At 40.5% G+C, this 22,900-nt stretch overlaps 1 protein-coding gene across 6 annotated transcripts in view; it reads left to right on the top strand.

The window, feature by feature from the left end:
• The window catches only part of SEMA5A (semaphorin 5A), a 353,942-nt gene that overhangs the window by 289,556 nt on the left and 41,486 nt on the right, over positions 1-22,900 (top strand). The gene's annotated exons all lie outside the window — the stretch shown is intronic.

The raw sequence follows: 22,900 nt of genomic DNA, 5'->3' as shown, positions 1-22,900 counted from the left end.
TAGGCCTGCCCTGCCACTGCCCCTCTGTGTGTTAAGGTTGATGGTTTCAGCCTGGGGGTGGGTTTACAGGGACTGTTAAGCACACAAGTCCATTGCCAGAAGTATGACATTGATGTTGATGCTTTCTTTCTTCTCACTTTAGAATGTGGTTGGGATCTTTCTTGTGTTTTCTAACAGGCTCTGCACCTTGCTTATTATTCATTGGTCTGCAAGTCCATATTGCATCTGAATTTACTGTGTAGTGTGTGTTTTACATATGTTGGATGCTTGTTCTTTGTTCTTTTTGCTACCCCTAGGGCTTGGCAAGAATGACTTGATTTACCTTGCTGCTGAGGTTGCATTCCTTTGATGACCAGTAACTGGCCATCAGTGAGTTTTTTATAGCCCCTGGACTTCAGGTATTGTCCTCTGCCAGTTCTTTCAAAGCTTCTGATAATCCTCTGTGCTGTGTTTTGTTAAGAGGGTCTGATAGGTCATTCTACCCACAGTGACTACATGTTACAAATACCCCTTAATTACAAAATATATATCACTACAGACATTACATCACACAATGATACAGAGCTAATGAAAAGTTAAAACAAAGTAGTTAATAGAGATCTGGTAATTAAATAATTGCTATTGGATGCAAAGCAAATCTTCAGGCAGACAAGACAAGCACAGGCAAAACCCAACAGGTTCCCGAAGCCTGTGTTAGCTTAATGCAAAACCTGTAGCCTGTTACAAACAGCAGTTACTCTCTATGTACTGAGCTACAAAGCTAGGAAGCATGTTAGTGATCTAGTTATGATTAGATTTCAGATGCACCAACCATGTTGGAATGCGAGAATGGCTCCTTAGAAGGTTTGGTGGTACTTGCCATAGTCATGAAAAGAAAACAAAACACATTGAATTTTCAGTATTTTAACCTCTTAGTATTCACATCAACATCTCAGAAATCCCATTTCAGCTAGGGATTGTGATAGTGACCTTGATTTGAAATAAGTTTTCTGTTTCTTGAATTTGTGCAGTGGACTTCACATCCACTGGAATAAATTACTTACATCATGAGTTTCTCATTCTTAATACTGGCTAGTAGTCTTATCCCATGGGCAAATAAAGATACATCTGGGGGTTTTGGTCCTGGTAGGGGAAGACTGACCATTCTTATTTAACTACTGATTAGGTAACTCCCTTGATTGAATGCAACTGTTATATATTCACATCTCATAATCTGTGCTGCTAGGAAGGCCTGCATTTGCTCTGTTTGCCAGAAATAAGATGGTACGCTGTATTGATAAAACTACATAATCTTAACATTACGTGTTGGTGTTCTGATCAAAAGCCCCTCCAAGCTAGATCCTTCTGTTTATCACTGAATTAAAGTAGATATAAAATACACAGCTCTCCTTCTTATTGCTGTTTTTAAACTCCCGTGCCTAAAATTGTAATATTTTTTTAAATTAATGATCTTTAGTGTATAAAAGGACACATGGGACCTTATTAAGAGTCACAAAGAAATCTGAATTTGTCATTTGTGTAAATCCATGTGACCCTCTACTAAGGAATCGCTTTGTTTCATTAGAAATGCATACAATCCGTGAACCCACTTGTCCTTCCTTCTGTCAGTAGAAGAAAGGGAAAGGGAGGCTTTTTCAGATAAAACGCAATTTTAGGTTGTGAATAATAATCACATCTAATGCTATTATAGCACAAGGTGTGGTTATAGAATCATGGAATGGTTTGGGTTGGAAGGGACCTTAAAAACCACGTGGTTCCAACCCCCCTGCCATGGGCAGGGACACCTTCCACTAGACCAGGTCAGTCAAAGCCCCATCCAGCCTGGCCGGAACACTTCCAGGGATGGGGCATCCACAGCTTCTCTGGTCAACCTGTTCCTGTGTCTCACCATCTTCACAGTGAAGAATTTCTTTTTAATATCTAATCTAACTCTACCCTCTTTCAGTTTAAAGGCATTCTGTCTTGTCCTATCACTACATGCCCTTGTAAAAAGTCTCTCTTCAGATTTCCAGGTTCCTGTATCTCAGCTTCCTTCTGTGTTAAGAATTGTTCTGTGACGCTAAACTAATGGAAGGAATGATGGGGATGTAAAGTATTTGAGGATGGTATTCTTATTTGAAATACTGAATGATTTAAATTATTTTGAGGTTTAATGTCACTGAATCCTATAAAAAGTGAATTGCATTTTCTGTAATGTTTTGTGTCTTTGAGACATGTGAGCAGCCATATGATTATAGATCCTGTATTGAAGTGTTAGCTAAACACTTGTTGGAACATTCCTACATACAAAATTCAATGTCTGTTTGCCTCTGAGCAGGATAAAGCCATACCACCTTGGACTGGTTCTTTCCAGAGTCCTTGTTCAAACCCCCCAAAATTACTCTCATGCATCTGCTACAGATTCTTCCAAAGGAAACAAGTAGTTAACTTTCTATTTTCTAACATCAGAGACTTTCTCAGTCATTCTGCAGTGTGATCACATTAATTTTTTTCCTTTGTCATGGGATTTAAAAAAGCACTTCCACAATTTTAGGAATGTTTTGACGACATCAGGTACAGTTCAAGGAACAGCAGCTTCAAAGTTCTGACTTCTCAAAGACCTGTCCAAACATGAAGAGACAGTGATGCAATCCTAGGTGGCAAAACAGTTACAAAAATATTCTTTTAGTGGTACGAAATGTTTTTTTTTAAAAAAAGCAAAATATGAAACATTCTGTTCCAAAATAGTATGTACTGAAATAACGCATCTAAGCATTACTTGATCTTAAGAGTGAGAAAGCAGAGTAATGTTGCATGATTTTGTACACCTTAAACAAATCTTTGTTAAACTTACATGTATTGTTCCTCCTTCCTAAATTTTTTTCAGGCATCTCTCTCATGCCTGTCTACTAGCACACAAATACCTGGGTGGAAACTCTTATGTTTCATATAGTATTGGGATCCATTAACACAGAGTGTTTATATATCATTCACTGTCTGCAGAGTGATTGCGTTTATAAACCAAGAATTAACTGCACAGCATGTGGGCCTCATCTTCTATACCTTATCACTGCTACTAAAATATTAACTGACAGCTACACCTTGCTGAGAAGCCAGTCTTAAGATGTGCTAGAGACCGTGACTGAAACTAAGTCTCACATTATACACATTTTTGAATTACAGAACTAAAAGATAAAAGATACACCATTTCTAGTGTGTTTTTTTTTTTTTTTTAAAAAAACACAACACCTGCAACAGTATGAATAAGTGAACTAGTTGGCATGAAAAAAAACCCACCTTTGAGCCTTCCCTTTAAGGCTTTGTGAGAATTTTATTCTGCAGAGCAAAGATTATTGAAAATTACATTCTGTCATCTTCATTCTTCCCTCTCCCTTGGGATCCTTCCAACTGCTTGCATCCTCACACTTTCATCCCCAAATTCTTGCCAAACACCTGCATTTTCTTATCAGTGAAATTTCTTTAGCTATTGCTACTTTTATTTTATGTAGTCACATTAACATCTGTCTATGGTTGAGCAAAGTCAGTCATTATCTTCTGTTTATTATCTTTATTGCTTTTAATCTTTTTTTTTTTTTTTTTTCCTTTAAGGAGTCTTTTATACAATACTTAAGGGAAAATTAAAAACAAAACAGACGACCTGCCCTACCCCATCTGCACTATTTTCTGCATTTACTGCTCTTACCATTGTTGCCTTGTCTCTGGGCATCTGGAAGAAAGACTTACTTTCATCTTCTGTATTTTGGTGACAGGTTTCTCTGAGTATCTTAGATCAGTGGAAAGGCAGGAGGGTGTCTTACTGGCTTGTTCAAGGGAAAAAAAAAAAACAAAACAAAACCCAAAACTGACAAAAGTATTTTGCTATAATTTTCCCTTTTCGTGCAATCTCAAGCTGCCTTTGCATCCTTGCTGTGTGGTGGTTTGACCCTGGCTGGATGCCAGGTGCCCACCAAAGCTGCTCCATCACTCCCTTGCTCAGCTGGACAGGGGAGAGAAAACTTAAAAAAATGCTTGTGGGTTGAGATAAGGACAGGGAGAGATCACTCATCAATTACTGTCATAGGTAAAACAGACTTCACTTGGAGAAATTATTTCACTACCAATCAAATCAGAGTAGGATAATGAGAAAAACTAAATCATATAAAGCCCTTCCCCCCACCCCTCCCTTCTTCTCAGGCTCAACTTCATTCCTGATTTTCTCTGTTTCCTCCCCCTGAGTGGCACAGGAGGACAGGGAATGGAGGTTGCGGTCAGTTCATCACACGTTGTCTCTGACACTCCTTCCTCCTCACACTCTTCCCCTGCTCCAGCGTGGGGTCCCTCCTATGGGAGACAGTCCTCCATGAACTTCAACATGAGACCTTCCCACAGGCTGAAGTTCTTCACACACTGCTCCAATGTGGGTCCCCCACGGGGTCACAAGCCAGCAAATGTGCTCCAGCGTGGAATCCTCTCTCCACAGATCCACAGGTCCTGCCAGGAGCCTGCTCCAATGCAGGCTTCCCATGGGGTCACAGCCTCCTTCAGGTGTACCCACCTGCTCTGGTGTGGGACCCTCCATGGGCTGCAGGTGGATATCTGCTCCACCATGGACCTCCATGGGCTGCAGGGGCACAACCTGCCTCACCATGGGCTTCACCACGGGCTGCAGGGGGAACTCAGCTCCGGTGCCTGGAGCCCCTCCTGCCCTCCTTCTGCTCTGACCTGGGTGTCTGCAGGGCTGTTGCTCTCACATATTCTTACTCCTCTCTCTGGCTGCAGTTGCTGTCGTGTTGGGGTTTTTTCACACCTTCTTAAATATGTTATCCCAGAGGTGGTACCACCATCACTGATGAGCTTGGCCTTGGCCAGTGGTGGATCTGTCCTGGAACTGGCTGGCACTGGCTCTATTGAACATGGGGAAAGCTTCTCACAGAAGCCACCCCTGTGGCCTTGCACTACCAAAACCTTGCCACACAAACCCAGTGCAGCCTTTCCCAAATAGAATTCCTTCTGTGAGCTTCCGTAACTTCCTAATCATTCTGCAGGACAAGACTCTTAAATCAAGCAGTTCCAATAGTATAGTGCTCAGCAATCTTTCTTACTTTTGTTTTCTTTTTTTTTTTTTTTTTTTGATAAGCTAGAACTCTTTATAAATGGCCAGACATTTTGCATTCAAAAACACAATGTGAATACAAAATACTTCTTGTTATTTTCTCATAAAAAGCAATTTGCAGTCCCTAGGTAAGACATTTGTTTTACAGTTACTAATGTCATTGGCCTGAAAATGCCAAATAGCTGATGATATGTGTACTGAGCTGTCAAAACAAAGCATGCAGTGTAAGTTCAGGGCACTCATCCTGGTCTTGAGCTAAAAATCAGTCCTGTGAGTTTGTCTTGTGTATTCCAGCCATGTTTGCACAGTCACTTGCAGTAAGTCCTCTCCACGTTGCTAGGAATGTCTGAAATACAACATTGTGCATTACCCAGCCCTTGCTTTTCCAATAATTTCCAATGTGGGTTTATATATTGCTTTGATGAGTAAATACAACACTGTTACCCAGTGGCAGTCTGCAGCTTCAGCATCCTGAAGGCACGGACCACTGTTAAATTTCCAATGTCAGGCATGTAAGTCAACTCTCATTACTTGTAGCTATTTGTGTCCCTTTTCTGGCTTGTTGAAAAGAAGAACTTTAGTAGATGACATATCACTGACTTTTTTTTTTTTTTTTCTGCCCAGTTTGATCACTGTGGTGTAAATCAATCCTTGTTCATCTCCTTTTTTTCTTCCCCTAGTAAATGAGGTTATGTGAATTTTATGATAAGAAGTGGGCAAAGCTAGCATGTGGAAATTTGATTTGGGACAAGACTGAGATGAGCATAGCTGAGTATAAAGAGAAGTTAAGGATCCTGTGTGTGCATTAAGTAGTAAAGTTCTTCTTTAAGAGCTCTTAGGAGTATTGTGTTAAGAAAAGATATTGTTGTTATACATTCAACTTGTTGGAACTCATAAATTGCTCCATTTGAAATATGCTTTGATTTAAATTTACCAGGGAGCCATACTCTGTTCCTGGTCATTTCGTTTTCATTACTACAGTATTTTCTTTCCTATTTTTGTACAGTCTATAATGGCTTTCTCCTTTTGTTTTCTTCATTAACCTTATGGCTTGAATGTCTTTAGCAGTGCCACCTTTCCCCTATATAGTGCTCAGCCTTTTTTTTAAGACTTCAGACAAGGTGTAAAATAAAAGGGCTTTAATCCTAAGGAATTTCCCCACAGCAGCAGAGCATAGGCCTCAGCAGTTCTGAGCTGAAGCACACAGTTAAAATGTGATCTGATTTATGCTCTGGTCATGACAGATACAGAACAGCACATGTTTGAAGAGATGCAAAGGAAGCACACAGCTATTCTTGCCTTTTTCTTCCTCATAGTGGAAATAAAGCATAATATGTAGCCAGCATCCAATTAGTACATTTTTTTCCCCCCAGAAACATCTGTCTTACCAGGAATTGGCTGGAGATCAAAAAAAAAAGTGTTTTATTCACAACCACAGAGTTCCAAAAATACAACATAGCCAAATTAAACCCTCAGTAAATAAACTTTATATAAACCCAACAATATTAAAAAGCTAAAAGTGTAGTGTGTTGTGTGAGAGAAATTGATTTCTAAGGAGTTTTTTAGATTGCCACAAATGAAGTGGAAAATGTAAAATAGGAGATTCAGTTCTGACATGATTGTGAAAAATGCCAGGCTCGACTGGTGGGTGCAAGGGCAGGGTGCAGATTTTCCTAAAGAGAGACACGTGTTGTGTTTTGAGAAGCTGTAGAGGATCTGTAACATCTGGGTGAAAGTGGAAGATACCGGGGGCGATGTGAGAGACCCATGTACTTGCAGAGGAATTTGGAAGCTAGGCAAGATAACCTATAGCATTTAAAATGGCAGCAGAGCCCTGCATTTGGGCAACTGAATCCTATATTACATGTACAAACTTTGAGAACTTGATATCCACTCATGAGAATACTAAAGACAATTCCGTATTTATATTTCCCTGTGAAGTTTCACTTACTGAACATGTTAAGCGCTGACCCGTGGAAGTTTGTAGGTAATCTGAATTTAAATTTGTTATCACAACTAGAGGCATATTTCATATATCTGTTTCTGTGTTTCTGCTCTTCAGGCAGGCAACCTATAAACTTTTATGCTATTATTTGGATTATCTTTGTATTTTTTGTGGGGGTTTGCCCACGTAGCCAGGGGCTCTGACAGGTGAGTTACCCTGACGCTTGCTATGGCGATTTAACCAGCTCAGGTGTCCCCCTTTGCTAGAGGTCAGATCTCCCCATAGTGGAGTTTGCAGAAGCAAATGTGTTGGCATCTTGGTCGCTGTGCTTTATTGTCCAGGTGATTACAAGCTATAACTGAAGATGGTTTTGTTTTTATACATTCAACTGTAGCAGTAGTGATTGAGGTGTGGGCACACATTCATGTCTGTCGGCTCTGCTGCAACTTCTGCCCTGGGGAAATGCAGATGTCTGGTGTGATAAAATACTAAATTATGCTTAAATGCATTTTTGGTTCAGTTATACTTCTGTTCACTTCAGTGTGCCTGGGTCAAGGCCTGAAAAAGAGGTTTATAGCATTATTTTTTTAATATACCTTTTATACATGGTTTCCACAGGTGTATGTCTAGTCTCAACCTATAGAAAGAGAAATATTTTTCTTGAAAGGGATTTTGGGGATGGGGGTTGTGTTTGGGTTTGCCTCTTGACTCATTTACAGAAGACTAGTGTGGCCTTTGAGCTAGGAAGACATGGATGTTCACATACATGTTAACTTCACATTCTTGACTTCCAGTAGATAATTAGAGCTTCCTAATATTTGGAGGCTTTGGAGATGGCAGCAATGCATCTGGTGCTGGAGACATCTCTGGCAGGCATATTTTGCCACCTTCGTTAGGCTTCCAAATCCACATTCAGATCACCTACTAAGTGGCTTCTTTTTCAAAAGTGCAGAGCATACTCTTTCTGCTACTTCATCAGAAGGTGCAAATGATCAAAATCATTGAATGTGTCTTGAGTGGCTAAATCTGTTTTCAGTGGATATAAATACTTGCATAGTTTAATGCATTTCAGCAAGTAGGTCTGATTTCACTGCAGCTCCTGGGTTTGGACTGGCAACTCTGAATTAAAGTTCACGGCTCCTCATCTGTTCGGTTTGTGCCATTTCCATCACTTACACATTTGTCATTTAGCAGCTGCTCTAACATTTCAAGTGATATCTCAGGAGTGGTGGCATTATAGGATTTTTCCCCCCAGTGATTTTTATATCGTTTAAGATGTTCTTTAGAATAAAAAATACAATAAGAAAATTAAAATAATCAGGTTTTCAAAGAAAAACCGGACTTCAGCTCTTTCCAACATTATCTTTCTCAAATTTTGCTTCTATTTTTTGTATAAATAACAGTTTATAGCTCTTTATAATTAAGAGGGGGGGGGGGGGGGGGAAACCCCAACACGACAAGCTGCAATTGAGTGCTTGTCTGAATGACTTCACAAGCAGTTAAGAATTCCATGCTCTCGGGTCTGTTTTGGTGTATCACTGATTAGTAGTTGCATTTCTGCCATTAGGTTTTGAGCTTAAAATGTGAAAGTTCAGCTGAACCTAAAAGGTTGTGTAATTGTTGAAAATAAGATTAATGATGATCTATAGACTAATAAAAGGATTAATTTTAATATGAGGCTGCACTGATGATGCAATAAGTGGTGATGGATAAATTAATAAGAATCTGAAAGTGAGCTCTGTGGCTGCCTATAAAATAGTAATAACGGTATTATTTTTCTGCATCACTTGTTTGCTGTCTTTTCACACAGTTGATTTTCCAGGTCAGAATATTATGGAAGTAAATGTGTCCTCATTATGTAAATTTCCAGAAATACTTTACCACTGTGCTTAATTTGAAACTGCCTTGCGAAATAAATGAGCCATTTCTCTCCATAGGAGTACTGCCTCAGTTCCTTATCCTCATCCTCATGATTACAGGCTGTGCAGTTTTTACTTTCTTCTCTTCTTGCTTTGCATTTACACATTATTTTAGCAACCTGTGGGGTTACTGATAGCAGACAAACCCAACTGAAACTTGTTTGCAGATTTCTTCCATTGCTAAGTTCAGGAAAAGGCACATTGACGATCATTATAGCTAGCAATGCGTGAATCTAAGAATCAGGAATCTAAGGATCAAATTCTTTCCAGGGCACAAAGCAGCCAAGGAACTCTAGTGTTTCCTGTGAAAACTAAAGTTCCAGATTTGCCTCCACTTTTGGTGTTCAAAAATCTGTTGTTGAAGATAGATCTCCTTTTACAACAAGAATATAGTTCTCATTGTCTTTCTAGAAGCATACATGAAGGAAAACTTGTGCTGAATAGAATTGAAGGTATTTTATGTGTGATAACAGATTCACAGTCATTACAAAGCAGCAGTCTCTAAAATTGATGAGTGAACAGCCTTTTCATGCCTTTTTGACAATTGGGTTATCTTCTAACATTCTTACTCTCAGTTAATAAATACTTGGATAGCCATGATTTCCAGCAATTTAAAAAAATACATTTTAAGTTAATAATAACTGTTTCAGCAATTTAAAACATTTTTTTCAGGAATTATAGGACCTATGTGAAAAACTTTAAGCTTCTCAGTAAGGGTATGTGAAGCTAATTGCAAACAATTGAGTTATTACAGCACAGTAAATCAGCCCTTATCCATCCAACTTAATCTGCCTTCTCTTGCAGTTACGTTTGCATTTGTAATGAATAAAGCCACATGCACAGATCATTAGCATGGCCCAGCTGAGTGGTAACTCACTAAGCTGCAGCAACTCACTTGTTTCCAATCAGCTGATCATACGCCCCAAAATGCAATTTTGAACAACCCTCTTTTTCCCCACTTCTGTAGTACTGAGTGACCAGGCAGGCAAAGCTGCAGCTCATAGGAAGCCACTTTTCTGTCCCTGTTTTTTTCAAATTGCACCTAACACATTCTTAATTTTAAAGGTTAAGTTAAATTTCCTCTCTTTATAATTAAGTGTATAAATATAGATTTCAAAGCTGATGTTTACACACTGATTGTACATGCTGATTTAAATGCTGGAAATATTAGTTATGATTTCTGTACAAGTAACACATCGTTTACCTTTAATGATACTTATGTTTCACCATCTGCTTATCATGTTGTTGTTGCTCAGATTTGGAGGTTCAGGCCTTCACTATGTGGCAATGTAGTGCCTGCTATATATTACAGTTGAGTCAGTTTTGGTAAATTCATGCAGTCATTTATAGGTGGAAAAATCTCTTCAGCCTAATGGGCTTGATTATTTCTGGTCCTGTATGTTCTGTTTTCGTCTGCGCAGTAATATCTTACACTTCCTTTGTGCAGGCTTTGCAGCAGTCTAAATGACAACACCGAGGACAAAACCAACTGAATCCTTGGTCCTTTGACAGACACCTCTGGGCTTATCAAATTTTAGTGAGTTCAGGTGGTGATGTCCCCAGCTTTTGACCAGCCCCGTTCTGTAGCAGTTCCTACCCTGCCGGGGAGCTGCTAGAACAGGAGGCATGTTTGTACTGTGCCAGGTGGCCACACGGTGTATGAAACCATAGATAAGGAGAGACTTGCAGCAAGAGTCCTGACTATGAACAGGAGCAAATAAGCCCTGGACACCTGTCTCCTAAACAGTAAATTACCTGAAAAATGATAATTTTTGATAGAAGGATGGGACATGATCTTAGTAACAATAATGCATAAACTTTATCAACTTCCTTTACAAGATGGAGTCCCTCCCAGTGTCTGTGTTTCTTTTAAGCCAATATAATGATTTTGAGGGCCTGGACTATTATTTATCAGTTGTTAGGACTGGCAATTAAGTATCTTTGACTCTAATTAGTGCTTAAGTCTGACACTTAGAATTAGTGTGGCACACAAATGCAGAAAAGCATATAATTGCATGAATGTGTTAAAATCATGAAAGTAAAATTTGTTAACTAAAAAAACCCTTTAGTCAGGGGAAACCCATGTGCTGTGTTCTTGTGTGTAGCTGAGTATGTGATCCTTCAGAGCATGTTGCGCACCTTGTCCATTTTGTGAGATTTTTGTAGACCATGTGTAGAGTGAAAGGGAAGGAAAGAGAGGAAGAATTTTCTGTTTATGCCATGCATTTTTAGAGGCATTTCTTGTTTCCTAGCTATTAACCATGGATTCAATAGTGTCCCTGAGAGTGAAAAGAACAGGGTAATTTAAAGGTGGCTTATGCCATTGTGGGCAAAATGTAGAAGGTATTGTTCCTCAAAAGAAAATCTGTGGTTAACTTAATAAGAGAAGCCTAGATTTCAAAGTAAATCCATATTCAAAAAGGAACTGGGTGACCAGACAGAATGTTCATTCCCCCTGTGGGTGTGAAACACATCCCTGGAAGTGAGGTGAGTGCCCAGTAAAAATAAACATGTAGTCTCCAGTTGCAGCCTATTCAAGGCACTGAATTCTGAATGGTTGTTGGACATGCAGGCAAATGTCAGAAGAGACATCTGTAACCAAAATTCAAATTCATTTCACTGAAACACATTACATTTTAAGTTTACTTCATTCTTAGCTTGAAAACTGAAAGTAAATTCCACTAGTCAGTTCTTTGAGTTTTGAGTTGTTTTCCAATATTAAGAACATACAAGCACTGAGAATGGGCTTTTTTGCCATTTTAGAATCGAGGTCCCATAGTGACTATAGCTTGGGACTCATTCCTGCCTTAGCAGTGTGGGAGGATTGCAGATCTGCTGCCTGGTATAGCAGGCAGCTAACTTGCAAAGCATTGTAGTTCTAGCATTACTGCGGTCCTGCTGCCTGGAAGCTTTCATGATGAATCAGGATCCCATTATACAAAGGCCTGCAAAAGGGCAGTCCAAAACAGCTTCTCCTCCAGAGAGCTCATAGTCTGACCATGCAAGTGTTAAATGGGTGTGGAGATTCAAGTAAGGGCGCTGTGTTAGCAGGCTGCTCTGCACAGGGGGTAGAGAAGTGGACTCCTCTAGCAGTAGCACTGGGATGCTTGGAGGCTTGCTACAAATGGAACTGTCAGCAGGCAGACTTGCTGCTGTAGCTTTACTGTGGTTTTACTACTTTTCATTTCTCTATGAGCAGTGTGCAAAAATACACATAAATTCTTGATGTATTCAGTTATGTAAAAAAAAGAAAAACAATTTACAAATCTTGACAAACTTGTCCCGTTTTGTATCACGTAACAATTTCATTTGCTAGGTGCATTTGTGTAGGGTGGTTAATTATAATGCAGGTCCATAAATAGATTAGGTTTTGAAGAATCCATATTTACTACTATGCCTCTTTCTACAGTTTTTAAAAATCCTTTAAGTATAAATAAGCTTTTCCTTCCTTAGACATTTCTGATTTCATTTTGAATATGAGTTAATTCTAAATATCAGGCTTTAAAATTAACTCTTACACTATTAGGAATTGTCATGAATATGAAATAAATGTTTATCACTCTAAATGGTTCTCAGGTGCCAATGTGAATGTGAGCATCCAAGGAGCAGTACTAAAGAATGAGAACGGCACTTCCTTGATTCAACTCGGCCATTCTGCTTGCTGAAGTGGAGCTGAATGTGCTCCTACTAACCCAGTGTTGTTGAGATATTCAGTTAAGCTTCTCACAATTAAGTGATTTAAATTTTTGTAACAATTCCCTTCACAAAAGTTTGACTAGTTTGGCATAAAATGTAACTTTCAAACGCAGAATTACAGAAATAGCTGGCAGAGAAAAAGTAAGAGGGAAGTGGTGGCTTTCTCCATTCCAAAATTTGATGGGTTTAGTAAGAGATAATGAAAGTAGGAACTTTTCTTACCTAAATAAAATGAATGATATTGAATATAGATTTGAGTCCCAGACTGTCCCCTTCTGATGACTAGCCCAACAGGCCCTGAACTCCTCCAGGGAAAGTGATTCTAAACCCAGCCTTTAACTCCTTTTAAATCCCCCTTTACCTCAATGGAAGGTTTTTTCGATTCTTTTGTTTAAACTACACAAAATTGAAACAAAATGTTGTGTTCAGTCAGTATTTGCATCCAAAAAAGAAATCCATTCACTCCAGAAGAAACTTGTTGCTTTTGCGTAAGACACAATTATTTTCCTTCCTCTATCCATCAAAATATTTTTTAAAATGCAAACACAACCTACCTACCCTTACTTTACAGCACTACAGGATGGCATCTGTGCTCAGCACTAGTCTCTGAAGTCCTGGTTCCACTGGAATCAATGGAACTACTCTCACTGATGTCAACTGAAGCTAAAATAATGCCTATAAACTAGGATATAGATGTGCCTTTACATGATTAAAAACAACGGTGATTGTAGAAAAATTTTTGTGTTTTAAGTATAGCTGTGTACTTACAATGTAAGAAGAGGTTTTGCTTAATGAGTTGGACTTAATGGGGTTTGGGTGATCTTTCAGGTCATGCTTTTGAAATAGTATTGTAATAGAAAAATTGCAATAAAGTAAGGTATATCTAATGTTATTTGGTTGAAGAACCTGCCTTTTTATACTGTGGACCTAAGTAGAAACTTGACGAGGGACTGACTTGTCTTTTGTTTGTTTTAGTTTGAGAATGCTTTTCCAAATGGATAAGACTATATTTCTGTAATGAAAATAAATGAGCCATTTATTTTTTCAAGTTCAGTTAATGATTTTCCTGAACGTTTGGGGTTTTTTTTCCAACCACTGCAAGATAAATGTTATCTATCTTCTGGTTCTTTGAGAGAGAGAGGGTATATTAGTTCTTCAGGAAACTTATGTTTTGATGTGTAAACAAGGCCCCCTATAAATGGGAACTGTTTTTCTCTTCAGTTTTATGACACTGTTATATTCATTTTGGCCTTTATTTTGATTGCATGTGAGAGCTATCCTTTCCTTTAACTACATATTGCTGTGACAAACTCACAGCTTGGTAGATGGCTGAGAGACTCAGGTTTTTATATCTTCAGCCCTGTCTTGTCCCAGGTGACATACTACACCACTGAATTTATGAATCAGTGGCATTCTTTTCTATTGCTGTCTTAATATGTGAATAAATGAATATTTTAGGCCAAACCCCTGAAGTTTAGCACAATGAACAAAAAGCAAAAAAGTATAAGGAATTTTTAACTAATGGACTGTTTGATGATTCCAAAAGAATATTTGAGAATGCATACAATATATCAAAAACAAATCCTAAAAGGTGACTTGGTCTGAAAATATTTAAACGGGCCGTTAAGGTCGATTTAGCTGCCTTGTGAAGATACTCTTTCACACTAAGAGATAAGAAAGAAAAACACAGATGAGAACAAAAGAAGTGCATTCAACACAGACATGCTATATACTTCAAAGAAATAAGAGTTTGTGAAGAGAAAACCTCCATAATATAAACACATAATACAAAAAGGAATGGATATCTCTCAGTGAAATCCATTTTTAATAGGAAATTGTAGTTCAAATGTAGATAAGATTTTAGCCTGATTTCCTAAGGAGGTATCAGACTATCATGCTATTTGTTTAATTAAAATCAAACTTAAAGTAGGAGTAAAAGTCTCAGAGATTCTCAAAATTTTCAGGAATTTGACTGAAGTGGCTATTCAGAGACAAAAAAAAGTGGTCTGTTCTATGTCCTACACAAGAAAACAGTAGAATTTTGTTCTACATTATTTAGGAACTATCTCCTCCAGTTTGAAATGTTTTGGAAATAACATTTGAGTTTCCTTTTCTAAAATAATACAACAACAAAAGTGTTTTTCATTATACACAAATGCTAGGAAATATTCTTTAAATACAGAAGCAAGGTACCTGGTTAATAGCATAATTAATGTTTATGTTCTATCATTCCAAATTATGTTTTTAATTTATGATGCCTTTTCTCATATTGCCACCGGTATGCTTTGTGATAATTTTTTATTTTATCATTTTCATAGACACGCATTTTGTATTTATTTGTGTGTATTTTATGTAAAAGTCCCAACTAAATGTTGGGCTGTCCTCTGATATTTAGCCTTTAAAGGTATTATTGCATCTTTGCCAGCCATATCCAGGCATAAATTTAATAATCTCACCTGACTAAATCCACTCTAAACTAAAAGCTACATTATGGTAAATTAGGCCACAAGCTTTAGGACAACTTGCGAAGAGAACTTTGAAAATATGGTTAAGTTTAAACTGTTGCAGTGATATTTTTGGAGTCTGGAAATGTCCTCAAATAATTATTGTTCTGAGTCCACAAGTATACCCTAAGAATTAATGTACTTGAAACCATCATATCAGACCCTGAATGTTCCTCTGTGGGTACCTAGTGACCCCTCCCAGGAGAGCTTGGTCCCATCTCTTTCTTCAGTCCATGTGGAGGACATGGAGTGGAGTTTGGCAGCCACTGTCTTGACTTCTCTCAACAGCCCGATTGAAGCAGAGTGTTCCGCTGCTGCTCTAGTTCTTTCTCACCACTGTGGGTTTTTTTTTTGCTGAGTTGAGCCCTCAGTGTTTCATCTGAGACTTTCACTCAGTGTGGTTGCTTTATTATTGTATCCATGACACTGTCCTGGTTTCAGGTGGGATAGAGTTACTTTCCTTCCTAATAGCTGGTACAGTGCTGTGTCTTTTAGGATGGGAATAACGTTGATGTTTTAGTAGTTGCTAAGCAGTGGTTACTCTAAGTCAAGGACTTTTCAGCTTCTCACCCCACTCACCAGCAAGTAGGCTGGGGGCACAAGGAGCTGGGAGGGCCAACAGCTGGGACAGCTGACCCAAAGTGGCCAAAGGGCTGTTCCATACCATATGTTGTCATTCACAGTATATTGGCCAGGGGATGCTGCATAGGAACTGGCTGGGCATCGCTCATCAGGTGGTGAGCAATTGTGTTGTGCATCACTTGTTTTGTATATTTAATTTTTTTATCACTATTTTTTTTTTTGTGTCCTTTTTTGTCCTGTTAAGCTGTCTTTATCTCAACTCATAGATTTTACTTTATTTCTTCCTATTCTGTCCCCCATCCCATCGGGCAGGGAGAAAACTGAGTGAGTGGTTGTGTGTTTAGCTGCCTACCAGGTTAAAACACGACAGCCACTTGAGAAAATTATTCAAGTGTTGGACAAGGAGAAACGAGGAGGATAATCCAAGCAAAGATAGCAGTTTCTATGTAGAGGGATGAATCTGGGTTAATTAACATTGATAATACACAGCTGTGGGCTGGCTTCAGGGGCGGTGGGTTGTCTGATGTAGACAGGGTGCAGCTGTGGCTGGTTAAGTGGCTGGGCAGCCAAAGAAGAGAGAGCAGCCGAGGAAGAAGAAGCAGAGAGAACACGCACCTTGGGTGAGGAGAGATGAGGAGGCAGCAGAGGGACAGGCATGAAGAGTATGTTGGTATGAGATGGTAAAAGACCTTGTTGCAGCTTGATAGTTTGGAGAGTGCTGCAACATTCCTATCTTCCCAGTCTCTGAGAAATCCCTCCAGACTATGTCTTTATGCTAGCAGCACAGTGTATACCCATCTGTGATCTCCCCTTCCTTTACTTCCAAATCTGAGACCATTCAGAGCACAATTATTGTTCTGCTTATACTGCAGTTTTGTAGCGTCGGATCACATCAACGCTTTCACGAAGCACAATGTGATTTTTGATTCCTCTGTGGCACTCAAGGTAGTTGGTAGAGCAGTGCAGCACTTGCTGTTTGTAAGAGAAGCCAGCAGGCTCTGCCAGGTCGTTAGTGGTGCCAGAACTTAATGGAGTCATCCACTGTTAGGATATTCCTCTGAATTTTCTCAAAGAGATGTTATTTACTGCTGTAAATGTTTTCTGTGTAATCTACATGTACTTTAGTTTCTCCTGCCATTCTGAGCCTTTCATGGGTATTATCCAGTGGTTGAACAGACCAGCATGACAGCAGATGAACTTTTTTATAAGTTATGCACCAAAGGAGAAGAAAGGAAAAACTAACAAATGGTTTCTGCAGATGCTCTAAAGGAACACCTTGCTTTTCTGGCTCATGTTAGGGTGTATGAGAGGACTAGAATCCTGAAGCATACTGATTCCTTATAGTCTGTTTTTCTAGAAAAAACTGAGCTGATGTATTCCCCTCAGATGTGTGTTAGTAAAACAGCACACAATATGCTGCCGCTAAATTAACTTCTTTCTTTACTGCTTATTTTGATTTGACAAAGGGTTCATTGCGTATCTCTCGCATTCTACTTGACGTGACCTTCACCTGTCTATGCTATATCCAGTGTAGAAAGACCTCACATTTCTAGCAGCTTTTGGTTTTAACTGAAAAATATCAGTTTAAAAAATCAACAGCAAATGAGAGACTGAAACTTTTAGACCATTGTGAACATATTGAAACAAACACTGATTGAATTATTCCTGCTTGTATGCTACTAGAAAAGAGCTTGTGTTTCAAGATGTGTGAAAGTGATACAGTACTTCTCCCAGACTGTCATTGATTTTTTTCTGAGACATTTGCCTTTGCAACAGAAAATACTTTGATTTGGAAAACTGAAATATATGGCAAATGTTAAATGGATTAAAAGCTGACTCACTAACAAAATGGGGTGTTAATGGATAGATATAAATGACTGGGATGTGTCTAGCAGGGTCTGCCTGGAATCAGTTCTTGGGTCAATAGCACTTAACATTTTTTATCAACAGTCTAGACAGTAATACAAGACATCTTCAGTAAAGCTACACCATGACAGAGATTGTTGGGGTAGTAAATGATATGCTAGATAATTGCAAAACTTAATAAAATGTATTTTAATATTGCCAAATACCAGCCTCTTGCAGGACAGGAAACTATATGTAGTTGTAAAGCTGTGATTTAGAGAAGAACAGGGTATCAAAGATAATTGGGTCTACTTAAGTTCTTTGTGCAATGTTGTGGAAGGAAAAAGCACTAATGCAATAATATATGTATTAAAGTCGGACTGTCAAGTGGAACAGGGTCATGATTGCCTCTGTGTGCTGTATTGATAAGACTGCTTCTAGAGTGCCAAGTCAGATTTTGGTGCCCAGTCTTAAAGAAAATAAGGAAATAGGACAAAAGGAAGACATAGGGATGCACAGGACCTGGAGATCGGGTTTTAAATCCTATGTAGCTCTAAGAAGTTCAGCTTAGTTTATCATTATGTATGGGTGCTTGGGCATGAAAAATTTCTTTGTAGGTATGGGACAAGGAACATTTTCAGTATCATTGATAAAGGCACAGCAAAATTCAGTGACTGGAAAATTAAATTAAGGGGAAAATGCAGCCTTGAATTAAGTTCCAATTTGTTGGCTTTGAGGATTACTAAATAGCGGAACAGCTGATGCAGGGAGGTGATAGACTCATCAGTGCTAGACATCTTTTTTTTTAAAAAAAAAAAAAGAAAAAGAAAAAGGGAAAGAGTATTCTTGCTAAAAGACACACTGTAGTTCGGCTGCTACAGGGGACTGCAGGTTGGAGGGGAATAGCCAGCTGGGAAAGCAAGCAAGGTGGTTCTGGCTGTTGCTGGGATCTGTTAATGTTATAATTTCCCTTTTACTGTGCATGAGCTGTGAGGAGAATAATCATAGATGTTCTATCCTCAGTCTAAAACATACATGAAGCAGTTGCCTGGGAGAGACATGAAGATATTACTTCCCCTGCTGTACACAGGACTAGATAGTTTGCTTGTTCTTTGCTGTCTTCTGATCCAGAAACCAGTCAAGGCTGCAACTCGGGTCCTGGAAAGACTGATCCAGTCCTCTGTGCCCTAAGGGGATCCTCTTTCACAGATGGTCCCTGAGTATGATTCATGTTGTCAGCAGTGTAATGATCACCAGGTTTTAAGGTGGAAAGGGGCTTTGCACAGCCTTGAGGAGTAAACAGGAGTAGGCCACCTGAAGTCTCCGGGATAAGAGCTGTTTCTTGCCTGAAGTACCACAAAGCCATGCCACCAGGAAGTTTGTCACAGGTCCACCTGACATCAGAACATAACAGTCTTGAAGATAACGCTGGGTTCTCCAGTACCTTGCTCTGTTAGGGGGGGCAGGGGTTTCTGGAGAACAGTTGTTTTCCCAAGTCTAATAGATGGAAGAATTAGAAAAGCTTTCAGACAAAGAAGCTTCTTTTAGATCTTAAATAGTAATAAAGACTTTAAACCAAAATATAGAGCAATTGTTCTCAGCCTAATTGGATATGTTACTAAGTTAGACCATCTGGGAGAAGAGGTAGTGAACTGAGGAAAGTATGAGGTAAAAAGGCTATTGTCACCATGGGAAAGAGAGCAGCAGGTAATATATTACTTGTTGGAACATGGTGGTATCAGCTGGGCTAGGGGTTGTGGGAGAAGTTGGTTGTACTACAGAATCACAGAATGGTCAGGATTGGAAAGGACCCCTGGAGATCATCTAGTCCAGCACCCCTGCTAAATAAGGTTCTCCTAGAGCAGACTGCACAGGATCATGTCCAGGTGGGGTTTGAATGTCTCCAGAGAAGGAGACTCCACAGCCTCTCTGGGCAGCCTGTTCCAGGGCTCTGTCACACTCAAAGAAGTTTTTCTTTATATTCAGCTGGAACTCCCTGTGTTGTAGTTTGTGCCCCTTGCCCTGTCGCTGGTCACCACTGAAAAGAGCCTGGCCTCAACTTCTTGACACTTGCCCTTAAGATATTTATGTGCATTGGTAAGATCCCCTCTCAGTCTTCTCCAGGCTAAACATGCCCAGCTCTCTCAGCCTTTCCTTATAACAGCGGAGATGCTCCAGCCCCCTCATCATCTTTGTAGCCCTCGGCTGGATCCTCTCCACTAGTTCCGTTTTTTTCTTGAACTGGGGAGCCCAGAACTGGACACGGTACTCCATATGCAGCATCACCAGGGCCAAGCAGAGTGGCAGGATCACCTCCTTGGATCTGCTGACCATGTTCTTCCTAATGCACCCCAGGATCACATTGGACTTCTTGGCCACCAGGGCACACTGCTGGTTCATGGTCATCTTGCTGTCCACCCCAACTCCTAGGTCCTTCTCTGCAGAGCTGCCTTCCAGCAGGCCAAACCTTAGCTAGTACTGGTACATGGGGTTATTCCTCCCTAAGTGCAAGACCTTACACTTGCCTTTGTGGAGCTTCACTAGATTCCTCAGTGCCCAATTCTCCAGCCTGCCCAGGTCTCACTGAACAGCAGTGCAGCCTGCTGGTTGTACCACCCATTCCTCCCAGTATTGTATCATCAGCAAACTGGCTGAGGGTACATTCTGTCCCTTCATCCAGGTCACTGATGAATAAGTTGAATAGAACTGGATTCAGTACTGACCACTGTCAGGGACACCACTAGCTACAAGCCTCCAGCTAGACTGAGACATTGATCACAACCCTCTGAGCTCTGCCACTGAACCAGGTCTCAATCCACCTCACTGTCCACTCATCTGACCCACACTTCCTCAGCTTACCTCTGAGGCTGTTGTGGGAAACAGTGTCAGAAGCCTTGCTGAGGTTAAGGTAGGCAAGATCCTATACTCTCCCTTTGTCTACCCAGCCAGTCATTCCATCATACAAGCCTATTCACATCGGTCAGGCATGATTTCTGCTTGGTGAGTCCATGTTGACTGTTCTTTATGACCTTCTTTCCTTCTATATACTTAAAGATGACCTCTGGGATGAGCTGTTCCATCACCTTTCCAGGGATGGAGGTGAGGCTGACCAGCCTGTAGTTTCCTGGGTCCTCCTTCTTGTCCTTTCTGAAGACTGGAGTGATACTGGCTTTCCTCCAGTCCTCAGGCACCTCTCCTGTCCTCCATGACCTTTCAAAGATGATGGAGAGTGGCTCGGTGATAACATGTGCCAGCTCCCTCAGCACGCTGGGGCACACCCCATCAGGGCCCATGGACTGTGGGTGTCAAGTTTGCTTAAGTGATCTCTAACAATCCTCCTCAACCAAGGGGAAGTCTTCCTTTCTCCAGACTTCCTCTCGTGTTCGGGGTCTGGGCCGGCCTTGTCAGTAAAGACTGAAGCAAAGGCAACATTCTTTAACTCCACTTTCTCTATGTCCTTCATCACCAGGGCACCCACCTCATTCAGCAGTGAGCCCACATTTTCTGCAGTCATCCTTTTCCTGCTGATGTGCTTGAAGAAGCTCTTCTTGTTCTTGACCTCCCTTGCCAGATTTAATTCCAAATGGACCTTAGCCTTCTTTGTCATCTCCCTGCATGTTCTGACCACATCCCTATATTCCTTCCAAGTGGTGTGTCCCTTTTTCCACATTCTGTAAACTTCCTTCTTGTGTCTGAGTTTTGCTAGAAGTTTCTTCCTCATCCATGCATGCCTTGTGCCTCCTTTGCTTGATTTCCTACTCATGGGAATGCACCTATCTTGAGTTTGGAGGAAGTGATGATGCTTGAATATCAGGCAACTGTCCTGGACCCCCTACCTTCTAGACTCCCTAACCCATGGGATTCCTGCAAGTAGGTCCTTGAAGAGGCCAAAGTTAGCTCTCCTGAAGTCCAGGGTTGCAATCCTACTTGTTGCCCTGCTTCCTCCATGCAGGATCGTGAACTCCACCATCTTGTGGTCACCGCAGCCAAGACTGCCCCTAACCTTCACATCCCCAAACAGTCCTTCTTTGTTTGTGAGTACAAGGTTCAGGAGCACACTTTGCCTGTTGGCTTCTCCACCACCTGTGTCAAGAAGTTATCATCAGCACTCTGCAGGAACCTCCTGGGCTGCATGAGCCTAGCTGTGCTGTCTTTCCAGCAGATGTCAGGGAAATTGAAGTCCCCCATGAGAACCAGGGCCTGTGACTGTGGGATTACCTTCAATTATCTGTAGAAGGTCTCATTGACTTCCTCTCGCTGGTCAGGTGGCCTGTAGCAAACAACCACAACAGTGTCCCCCATGTTGGCCTGCCCCTTTGTCTTTACCCGTAAGCTCCTGACTTATTCTGCATCTACCCCAAGGGAGAGCTTGATACGTTCAGTTGCTTCCTTACTAAGGAGCGACTGCACCACCTCTCCTGGCTGACCTGTCTTTCCTAAAAAGTACACAGCCATCTGTGACAGCATTCCAGTCATGTGAGCTATCCCACCATGTCTCTGTAATGGCAATGAGATCATGGCGCTGTGACCGCACACAGATCTCTAACTTTTCCCTCTTTCTTCCCCATGCTGCATGTGTTGGTGTACAGGCATTGCAGAGAGATATTCAAGCACGCAGATTTTCCAGGAGGAGTGCAAGTGGATCCTCTGTAGCCACATACGCCCTTGAGGTGGCTGGCCTTCTGGTACTCACCTTGGGAGGCAGCTAAGGAGCTGCTCTGGTTGGCCTGGCTTATTCTACAGTTGGATGCGATGGCATGAGCGTTGTCACATTGGACTCCTCCCCCTGAGTCCTTCAGTTTGAAGCCCGCCTCACCACACTGGCCAGTGATAAAATCTTAACTTCTATTGTGTCCATGGTTTTTAGTATTTAGTGGAATTACACAGTTTAATAGGCTCCTTTTGAAAAGGTGCTCTCCGCTGGGTATGTCTCTAAGATGTCAGAGGTAGAGAGATCATTTAAAATTGTTCCACTGATGCCTATTTCCTTTTGTCTTTAATAATTCGTTAGCATGAATTCATTCTGATACTTAATGGTTGTTTAACTTCAGCCATATAGTTCACAAACCACTTGCATCATATGAAGTATATTGTTCTCTCAGAAATGACTGGGCAGGACCTACAGATCTTGATGTTACTGGTCAGAGGGTGTACACTGTGGGGCTTGAGAATATTGGCAATTCTGCATTTGTTTCTTAGGTGTGGTCTGTTCCTTTTGATGCATGTAAGTCCACAGGGAATTTGCTTCTGATGATAGGTTTAGCAGTTCTGAAGCTATGGGCAACATGTACCTCAGAGAGCCAGTTTCTGTAATAGA

Source organism: Falco punctatus (genome assembly GCF_963210335.1).
Source record: "Falco punctatus genome assembly, chromosome: 3".
NCBI lineage: Eukaryota > Metazoa > Chordata > Aves > Falconiformes > Falconidae > Falco > Falco punctatus.
This window is presented reverse-complemented; position numbering and strand designations above follow the sequence as displayed.